Below are 11,587 nucleotides of genomic sequence, written 5' to 3' on the forward strand. Positions count from 1 at the left end.
TCCTCACTGACAACTGCCTTCTTTCTCCTACACAACATGGTTTATGTCCTTTTCATACTGCATATACATTTCTTCTTAATTTTATAACATCTTTTAACCAGTATCAAAACTCTGAGAACTTAGTTTCGGCTCTTGTTCTAGATTTATCCAAATTATGGTATCCCACCAGAAATTGCTTCAAAAACTAGCATTCCTAGGGATACATGAAACTATCTTTGTTCTTCAGCTTTCTCTTAAATAGGCAGCAGTCAGTAAAATGGAAAAATGACTTCTACTCTTTCCTTCCAATAACAGTGGGTATCCCCCTAGGATCCATTTTAGGTCTCCTGTTGTTCAATATATTTATTAGTGATGTCCACTTAGCTTTTAAACAAGCCATTATTATGCAGTATGCATACAACTCCACAGTCATTTATCCTGCTAAAAGCATAGATAAATTGAAACAACTTACCCAAGAGTTTTTCTCCACCATATAATTCTGTCTGTCTGATATAGCTGCTCAATAATCCCCAAAAAACTAAACTGATCCTATTTATCCCACAGCATTCAACTGACTACAAAATTATTTCAAAATCATTTCCTGTAACAACATCAACACTAACATTGAACTAGTAAGTCAATTCTAATAGTCACTATTGATGAAAGCTTAAAATTTGATAATTCCAAAAAATACACCCACTAAAAGCTAGGTACACTTTATAGATTCAAACAATACCTCAACATATAATGCCAGAAAATATTGCTTATTCCCTTTTCATCCCTATATAACCTTATGCTGCTACCATCTTGATTAACCTACAATCCACTCAACAGTGCTATAATAAGATAGCAAATGTTACCACAAATCATCATTGTAGGGCACATCACTGGTCTTAAAGAAAACTAATTTGTTAGAGCTAAGGTATTAACTTACACTTTCCCAACTAGTCACTTTCCATTAATTCATCTATTTCTAGATAAATGCCCTTGTTTGAAAAATAGTTTCCAACTGTATAACCCAATTAGACATCTGAGATCCAATCACAAAATGTAATTAACTGGTAAAAATCAAACAACTCAGCTGGTGACTCTTTATACTCCACTTTCCTAGCCCACATTTAGAATTGTCTTCCTTTCTCTCTCTTTTCTTCCTGTCTAAGAAATGTCAACTCTTTTAAGGCACAAACTGGAAAAATACCTATAAAAGATACCTGGATGTATACATGCACCACTTCTAAATGAGAAATGCCCTGCCTCTTCTATCATCTGTTCTTTCTAATTCCACTGTATCCTTAGTTATTGGTCCAATATCCCCTTGTTCTCCTGTACCTCTCCCTCTTTTGCCTTCTACATATCCTAAAACATTCTCTCTCACCTCTTAATACTAATCTTCCATTTCCTCCTTTTCTCTCCTTCCAAGTTCTTTTCCAAGTATGTTTCATCTTACTTTAAATGATGCTGCTATTAACTAATGGTACTCTGTTTAAATGCTGTATATTTATTGATTATTTGCATACTTCTGTTGATTACTTACATACATCTGTTTACTGTGTTCTTTATGTAATGTTTTTATTTTCCAGAGCTTTTAAATTTTGTATATTTGTCGATCACTTTTATATCTCTGTTTATCATTTTCTATATTTAGTGTTGGAATTTTTCTGGGGTATCCATGGTGGTGCAGTGGTTAACATTGTCACCTGACAGCAAGATGTTCTCCGGTTCGATCCTCGGCTGGGGTGCCTTCTGTGCGGAGTCTGCATGTCCTCCCTGTGGTCGCATGGGGTTCCTCCGGGTGCTCCGGTTTCCTCCCACATCCCAAAGACATGCTGCAGGTGGATTGAACACTCTAAATTAGCCCTAGGTGTGAGTGCATGTGTGTGTGAGTGTGTGTGCCTTCTGTGGAAGGTTGGGCGCTGGGCTGGCAACTTGACACTGTAAAACTCCACTGCCAATCATGAGCAGACACATGATCCGCTGTGGCGATCCCTAACCAGGAAAAGCCAAAAGAAGAAGAAGTGTTGGAATTTTTCTGAAGCATTTCTCCCTGGGTCTCATCTTAAAAAAGAGTAGCTTTCTACCTGGTTGGACTATCCTGGTAAACAAATGCAATAAATAAATAAATAGGTTTCCCTACATCCACTCCTTACATTGTTACTTGCAAAATGTAAGTATGTAAGCTGCAGTGGTCTTTGTAAACTATTAGAATATATAGAATATATAGTTTAAATTACTTCTGCTCAAGCTCTACCCCATTAGCATGCACACTCACAGGGACACCCATTCCCTTTGCTGTCTGCCTGTACCACCATTATTTTACCACTAGGAGGCAGCAGTACTCCATAACTTCCCTCCTACCACTTAGCCATCCCAACCAGTTACAGACCCCTGCCACTCTGCTACTTCTTTCTGATCCAAAGGATCTGGCAGCACCTCTCCCTAAGCTAACAGTCTAGTGCTCAGGCCACTAGCCAGTTACCTTCAAACTGCAGCTGAGAGGCTGTAACTCACTAAAAAAATTAAATTCCTGCTAAAGGCATAACAATTACACAAACATTTGTCACAAATGCTACCTACATTGCTACTAGCAACCACTGACAGTCTTTTGCTCATCTCTGCTGGGTGTCTACCCACTCTGCTCACACTGCAGGCTCCCTCTGCTCCGCTACCCTGCCCCCCAATTTCCACCCACCCCACTATCTGTACATTTATTCATCCCCAATTCCTACCGCATCACCCACCATCCAATTACACTGCACTCCACCCACCACACACATTCCACTCTTAACGTCCCCACCAAACAAAAACAATGCACCCTACCACATCATATCTACTAAACCTAACAGCCCTGCTAACCTCCGTCACTTTTCTTACTTATCTTACACAACTCCCTATCCCCTCCCATACCACACCTTCACATTACACAACCACTTTCTAATATACTTCCACACCACCCTTCACCTCCATACCTCATAAAGACTACTCTTGTAACCAATTCCTATTATTCAAATGCAAAATCCTACTATCCCACCCTCACATAACACATCCTTCCAACCTCACACCAACAAATACACTCCCTACCACTGTTTAAACTCTCCATACACATTAAACTAACTTATACTCATTCTCCACTGAATTTCCCTCTCAGTCTCCGGTGACATCCATCCCAACCCCAGGACCACTACCACTACACAAACCACTAATTCCCCTCCCACACATCCTCAAACTCCCAAATCTATTTGCCTCACTACATTAAATGCCCAAAGACTTCAAAATAAAATCCCTAACCTCCAAGCCTGGTTTTCCCACAACCACTCTGACATAGTAGCCATCTCAGAGACCTGGCTTAAATGCTTCATAAAAGACAACAAAATTCTTCCACCAGGCTACCAAATGATTCACAATGACAGACTTAACAAGAAAGGTAGAGGTGTAGCCATAATCTACTCCTCCTCCTATAACGTTACCCCATATACCAATCACATCCCAAACTTTGCCAATGCTGAAATAACTATAGCTCTACTAAAAATCAATAATCACAAGTCCATATGCATAGCCACCCTCTATATATCCCCAGACAAAAATATCCCAGTGCTAGAAGATATATTCTCCTGGTTTTCCTCTAACATTAAAAATGAAACCTATGTCCTAGGTGACATGAACATCAACTGGGCCACTATAAACTCACATAGTCAAACTCTTCAACGTCACCCAACTAATAAACTCTTCTAACAGACCTCTGGCACCATCATTGATTGGATCTTAACATCCCATCCCAACCTTATCGCAACTGCAGGAATCTGCCCATACCCTCTCAGTGACCACCTGCCAGTCTTCACCGACCATCACCCTTCTCCTCTTCAAAAGCAACATCACTACATTCAAACCCATAACCTCTCCTACTTCAACCCTCAAACTTTTTCTGAATGTCTAAAACTTACTGACTGGAGCCCCACTTAAGAACCCTACCCCTTGACAATGCCATCACCTGCTTCAATGAAACTTTCTTAAACCTACTCAACAGCCACATTCTTCTAAGAACCAAATGTATCAAAGCTAACACCTCTCCCTGGCTACTTCCACCATAGCCTGGTTCTCTAGCTACCTCTCTGAATGACAGCAAGCTGTACAATGGAAATCCTTAACCTCTCCCTTCCTACATACCCCCACCAGTGTGCCACAAGGTTCTGTTCTAGGCCCTTTATTCTTCAGTATATTTATTATAACTATCACCACACCATCCCTGATTCCTCACTAATCCAGTATACTGACGATTCAACAATCATCTGCTCAAAATACTCCCCCTCTGACCTACTTCTAAAAACCCATTCAGCCTTCTCCAAAACTGAAACCTGGATGCAAAACAATCACCTGGCCCTAAACACATATAAAACTAAACTGATGATTTTTTCTCCCTCTAGAAACTCCCCTATCAACAAAAACTTCTTCTCAGAATAATGTCCCAAAATCAAAATTGTATCAAATACTAAACTACTCAGTGTTATCATTGATGAACATCTAAAATTTGGCACCCATATCCAAACTATCATCAAAAATCTCACCAAAAACTAGGACTCTTGTACAGACACAACCACTTCCTCGCCCCCCCCCCACCAGAAAAACCCTATCCTCCTCCTACCTTCTCCCCTCTCTCATGTACAGTGCTTCTCTGCTAACCAATGTCCAACTTGGCCTACAATCCAAACTAGAATCCTGCTACAATAAAATAAGCAAATTTGCCACCAATTCAAAAAACTCATCCCACCATTGCCACTCTATCCATACTTTGCAATGGTTCGAACTACCTAATTACCTGAACTTTCTCAAACTCACCACTGCCCACAAGCTCATCTTCAAGCCTTCCAGCTGCCCCTCTCTCGCTACTGCCTTAACCCCCTATATTCCTAACTGCTCACTCAAATCAGAAAACCAAAACCTGCTAGAAATCTACAAACACTCATGACCCCCTGGCCACCTCCTGCGATCCTATTCCATATCTAAACTATGGAACTGTCTCCCACCCTCCCTTCACAATACTCCAAACCCCACCAACTTCAAATCTCTCTTGTTTTCCCACCTATCTTCAAAATGAACATGTCCATGCCACTATCCAACATAACTTCCCCCTCTAGCTACTCTCATCTCCATCCCTGCTACACCTACTTCTCATACCATTACTTTGTCTACTACTACACTCCATTAAACCAATACTGGACAGTCTTCTGTTGCACCTTGGCTAACCATTTTAGATTTTCTTATATCAGTAAATGTATCTAACTTTGTACATAACAAAATTTTCAACGATGTCCTATTATTTGTATTTCTTTGCATGATTGTATTGTACCTCATATGTATTATGCTGTATTCTCAGCCTGATGCAGATGATTATTCCACTTTGTGTATGCTTGTAATTGTTCATAAGTGCTTTTCTCCCCAGGCCTCCACTAAAAACAGGCTTTTCTTGGCCCAGTGGACTTCCCCAGTCATTAAACTGAAATTAAATAAATAAAAAAATAAAAAGTAAAAAAAAAAAAATTAAATAAATAAATAAAATCAATAACTCTAAGTAAAAACCTTTTAAAACTAGAACAAACTCTAGTGTGTTTTCAGTTGCCTAAAAATGTTTTACTGTTCTATCTCTTATTCCTTTGCTGGCCTTACCTACATAAATATTTTCACATGAGCAAGAAAGTGCCATCTATACCACATTTTCTGATGTACAGAAAACAATACCAGGATGAATTAAAGCACTACTTTTATTTGTACCACAGGTCCAAGGACTATCATTAATAAGCGTATATATATATTACAACTGTAAACACTTGATAGCCCCTTTACTCTGTTCTGAAAATGCATCTTTTTTTTTTTCTAAAATATTTTTATCAAATTTGGGGAATTCACTCAATAGTTTGAACACTTCATCGTTGCCCCTTAATAGTTTCAAATTTTCATTACTAGTTTTAAATGCTACTTTCCACCTACGTTCAGTGACCTCAGAAAAGATTATTATTTTTAGGAACTACAGCTTCTTTTATGGATCAAAGAGGGGTTTTACCCTCTTCTTCACAAGAAATTTGGCTTAGATATTATTGTTTACATTCTTTGCATTTTCTATGAACTTTCAGGTCAAAGATTTGTATTTGGTTATTTAGATGTTGAGCACATTGCCTTTACTCGGTTTGTATTTGTGGTTGTGACTTCATTGGATTCCTGTACTGCTTCTTCTCTGCTGTTTATATAAATGCATATGGTTCTAACCATTTCTATACACCATCTCTACAAACCTGATACATGAAAGTTATTTTGGTCATCCAAAATGTAAGTGGCATGTAGCTTCTGGCACATATGGCATCATTCATTAAAAACAGTTGTCTCACTGAACAACAACTCAAACTGGCTGCTCCTGTACTTAGGTTTTGCAGCTATAACTTTCTGTTACAGAAATGGTACACTAACCAAAGACAAGTAACTCAAAGCATGTAATATTTTAGAAGCTAGTCATCTAAGCCTATCAACTTCCTAAAAGTGGAGTCTTCTGCATCATCCTTACTTAACCATGTACTGTTTTTAGAATGCCATCCTGAGGTCTATTTGGGATAAATCCATGTAAGGGGTGGGGTTAAAAACATTAGGCACTTTATAATCATGTTTAGACTTGTCATTCTCTTCTTTGAACCAAACCTTTAAATTTAACTTCCTCATGTAGCCCTTTAGATCTAAATTTGTGGTAACCAAATCAGCTGAAGGAATAAATGAAAAACCTTTGCTTAAAATATGTATTTCACAGTCATTTAAAAATGTATGATATAAATTTAAAAGCTTGAAATTTGTCAAAATTACCTGTTGGAACCCTGCTGTGTTCTGGTTGTTTGATGTTGATAATATCCAGGGCTGTCTTTGGAATTTCATTTTAGAGTTTGGAGTACTTGAGCCCATGTCATTGGTTTGTTTGGCAAATCCAATCGGTAAACTTCCTTTCATGTTATTCATCATATGTTATTTACTGTGCTAACTGTATCACCTATGATTCATGCTATGTAGGAAAGACTAATAGACTTTTTAGAAAATGTATTTATGAATATCATATTGCTGTAAAAAAGGAATTCTACTAATGCCCTAGCTAAATTTTCTGTCACTTGTGTTGGTTTTAAAAATATATTGTTCTGTTCTTGATCATATTTATAATTTTTTAATTGAAACCAAGTTGATGAGCTTGAATTTTGTGAAGTAAAATGACAGATGTTGTTGAACACTCATGTTCCTTCTGGATTAAATTGTATTAAATGGACAAATCAATTATAATGTAGTTTTAAAAGGGAAAAGAGACTTTAAAACATGTACTTAAAGGAAGGAAAAGGGAGGGATCAACAATTAGTTGGTCAAGTTGGTGTGCGCATTTGATATAAAGTTGATTGCATGTGGTACAATATTTTATTTTATTTTGACGAAGACTGTTTATAGTTGAAAGCGCTTAATAAATAATTATAATCATCCTTTTCCTTTTTTGTAAGAGGTTTACTCCAAGATCTTATTTTTCTTTTCCTTCTCCTGAATTTCACATCAATTAATTTTTCACTGACTTATGGTAGTTCTTTTCCTGTCTCAATTTCTCCCTTGTCTTCCTCTTCACTTTCTAAAATTGTAATTCTGTTATATTTCTGTGTATTAATGACCTAATTTTAAACTATTTCTGACCACTTTCTCTTTCAACATCTTCTGTAGTAATATTTTTTACTGTATGTCTTTCTTCCGAGGTTTCCTCTTTGTCTTCTCTTTCATCTTCTAACATAGGGCAGTGAAACCAGAAATGTCCAAATTCTTGACATATTCTACAAAAGGGCTTACAGTTTTTTGCTGTATCGCATATTTTTTTTTAATTTCATTTACTTTACTAGATAGTAACCCAGCCACTGGGGATGCACAAGCCAGTGCATTTCTTTGTGCCAGTCCCAAGCCCAGATAAATGGGGAGGGTTGCGTCAGGAAGGGCATCTGGTGTAAAACTTGGCCAAATTATTCATGCAGACACCAGTAAATATTTACATACCAGATCGGTCGAGGCCTGGGTTAACAATGACCGCCACCAGTACTGTTAGCCAACAGGGTGCTGGAGGAAATTGGGCTACTGTTGGCTGAAGGAGGAGAGCAGGTGGAAGGCATGACCGAAGGCAGGAAGAGAGGAGAAAGGCTAGGACTGCGGTAGTGAGGGTCGGAACTTTGAATGTTGGCAGTATGACTGGTATAGGGAGAGATCTAGCCGATATGATGGACAGAAGGTAGGTTGGTATATTGTGTGTGCAAGAGACCAGATGGAAGGGGAGTAAGGCTAGGTGTATCGGAGGTGGGTTCAAATTGTTTTATCATGGTGTGGATGGGAGGAAAAATGGCGTAGGAGTTATCCTGAAGGAACAGTATGCTAAGTGTGTTTTGGAGGTGAAAAGAGTGTCGGATAGAGTGATGTTTATGAAGCTGGAAATTGATGGTGTAATGATGAATGTTATTAGTGCATATGCTCTAAAAGTTGGGTGTGTGATGGACGAGAAAGAAAAATTTTGGAGTGAATTGGATGAAGTGGTGATGACTACTCAAGGGTGAGAGAGTGTTGATTGGAGCAGATTTCAATGGGCATGTTGGTGAAAGGAACAAAGGGGATGAGGAAGTGATGGGTAGGTATGGTGTTAAACAAAGGAATGCAGAAGGTCAATTGGTAGTGGATTTTGCGAAAAGGATGGACATGGCTGTGGTGAATACATATTTTAACAAGAGGGAGGAGCATATGGTGACATACAAGAGTGGAGGAAGATGCACACAGGTGGATTATATCTTATGTAGGAGGGCCAGTTTGAAGAGATTGGAGACTGTAAAGTGGTGACTGGGGAAAGTGAAGTTAGGCAGCACAGGATGGTGGTTTGTAAGATGGTGATCAAGAAGAGGAGGAGGTGTGTGAGGGCAGCACCAAGGATCAAATGGTGGAAATTGAAAAAGGGTAATTGTGAGGTGGAGTTCAGGGAAGAGTTAAGACAGGCACTGGGTGGCAGTGAAGAGTTACCAAATAGCTGGGTAACCACAGCAGAGCTAGTAAGGGAGACGGCTAGAAAGGTGCTTGGTATGATATCTGGACAGAGGAAGGACGACAAGGAGACATGGTGATGGAATGAGGAAGTATAGGAGAGTATACAGAAAAAGAGGTTGGCAAAGAAGAAGTGGGATTGTCAGAGAGATGAAGAAATTAGACAGGAGTATAAGGAGATGAGGTGCATGGCAAAGAGAGAGGTGGTGAAGGCTAAGGATAAGGCATATGAAGAGTTGTTTGAAAGGTTGGACACTAAGGAGGGAGAAAAGGACCTGCACTGATTGGCTAGACAGAGGGACTGAGCTAGGAAAGATGTGCAGCAGGTAAAGGTGATAAAGGATAATGAGGGAAACATACTTACAAGTGAGGAGAGTGTGCTGAGCAGATGGAAAGAGTACTTTGAGTGGTTGATGAATGAAGAGAATGAGAGGGCGAGAAGGTTGGATGATGTGGGTATAGTGAATCATGAAGTGCAATGGATTAGCAAGGAAGAAGTAAGGATAGCTATGAAGAGGATGAAGAATGGAAAGGCTGTTGGTCAAGATGACATACCTGTGGAGGCATGGAGGTGTTTAAGTGAAATGGCAGTGGAGTTTTTAACCAGATTATTTAATGAAATTTTGGAAAGTGAGAGGATGCCTGAGGAATGGAGAAAAAGTGTTTTGGTACCGATTTTTAAGAATAAGGGTGATGTGCAGAGCTGTAGTAACTACAGAGGGATTAAATTGATCAGTCACAGCATGAAGTTATGGGAAAGAGTAGTGGAAGCTAGGTTAAGAAGGGACGTGATGATTAGTGATCAGCAGTATGGTTTCATGCTGGGAAAGAGCACTACAGATGTGATGTTTGCTCCGAGAGTGTTGATGGAGATGTACAGAGTAGGTCACAAAGAGTTGCATTGTGTTTTTGTAGACTTAGACAAAGCATATGACAGGGTGCCTAGAGAGGAGTTGTGGTATTGTATGAGGAAGTCGAGAGTGTCAGAAAAGTATGTAAGAGTGGTACAGGATATGTACGAGGGTAGTGTGACACCGGTGAGATCTGCGGAGGGAGTGACAGATGCATTTAAGGTGGAGGTGGGATTACATCAAGTACTAGCTCTGAGCCCTTTCTTATTTGTAATGGTGATGGACAGGTTGACAGACGAGATCAGATAGGAGTCCCCGTGGACTATGATGTTTGCAGATGACATTGTGATCTGTAGTGAGAGTAAGGAACAGGTGGAGGAGACCCTGGAGAGACGGAGATATGCTCTAGAGAGAAGAGGAATGGTCAGCAGGACCAAGACAGAATATATGTGTGTGAATGAGAGGGAGGATAGAGGAATGGTGAGGATACAAGGTGTAGAAGTGGTGAAGGTGGATGAGTTTAAATACTTGGGATCAATAGGTCAGAGTAATGGTGAGTGTGGAAGAGAGGTGAAGAAGAGAGTACAGGCAGGATGGAGTGGGTGGAGAAGAGTGTCAGTAGTGATTTGTGACAGACGAGTACCAGTAAGAGTGAAAGGGAAGGTCTACAAGAGGGTAGTGAGACCAGCTATGTTATATGGGTTGGAGACAGTGGCATTGACAAAAAGGCAGGAATTAAAGCTGGATGTAGCAGAGTTAAAGATGTTAAGATTTGCACTGGGTGTGACGAGGGTAGACAGGATTAGGAATAAGTATATTAGAGGGTCACCCCAGGTCGGAAGGTTTGGAGACAAAGCCAGAGAGGCGATTACGTTGGTATGGACATGTGCTGAGGAGGGATGCAGCGTATATTGGAAAAAAGATGCTAAGGATGAAGCTACCAGGTAACAGGAAAAAGAGGAAAACCTAAGATAAGGTTTATGGATGTGGTGAGAGAGGACATGCAGGTGGTTAGCGTGACAGAGCAAGATGCAGAGGACAGGAAGAACTGTGGCGACCCCTAATGGGAACAGCCGAAAGATGATGATGATGATTACTTTACTAGATAATGAAAGAAAAAAACAACAGTTTTAACTCATGCTCCCAAGCTGTGACAGAAATAGTCTTTGCATGGTGCTACTGCATTTCTTTTTTCAGTCTCAGTCATAAAATGTTCTAGCAAGTTAAAGTTTTGAAATGTCACTTTAAAAAAAATTCAGTTCCCAACTGAATTAATGTTCTTACGTATTTAATGTTAAAGCCTAGTGGCAAAATACTATTATCCATAATGCTATACATGTTCAAACTGCCATCACTTTTGCTTTTAATTCTTACCACTTGTCACCTTCTCTGTGGCTGTTAAGAAATTGCAACAGTTTCTCTCCTCTTGGTTCCTTCTTCCATTCTTCCTTGCTTTTCTGCATCTACATAACTTCTTTCTTGTAGCAAAAACTTCTGTTGCAGAGGTAAACTCTGAAAACTGGCTACTTCACCAGCCATGAACCTCCACTGTGTTCCCATCACCAGTGCTTGTTTGCATTTCCAATCTCTCAGTTTCCTCTTCCAGTAATACTCTGTCCACCATTTTACTCCATCTAGCTTCTTCTCCTTCCTTTGGTTCTGCTTGGTTAATCAAATTTCTCAGCACTTGG

Source organism: Protopterus annectens, chromosome 10.part0, assembly GCF_019279795.1.
Source record: "Protopterus annectens isolate FY-2018-M chromosome 10.part0, PAN1.0, whole genome shotgun sequence".
NCBI lineage: Eukaryota > Metazoa > Chordata > Ceratodontiformes > Protopteridae > Protopterus > Protopterus annectens.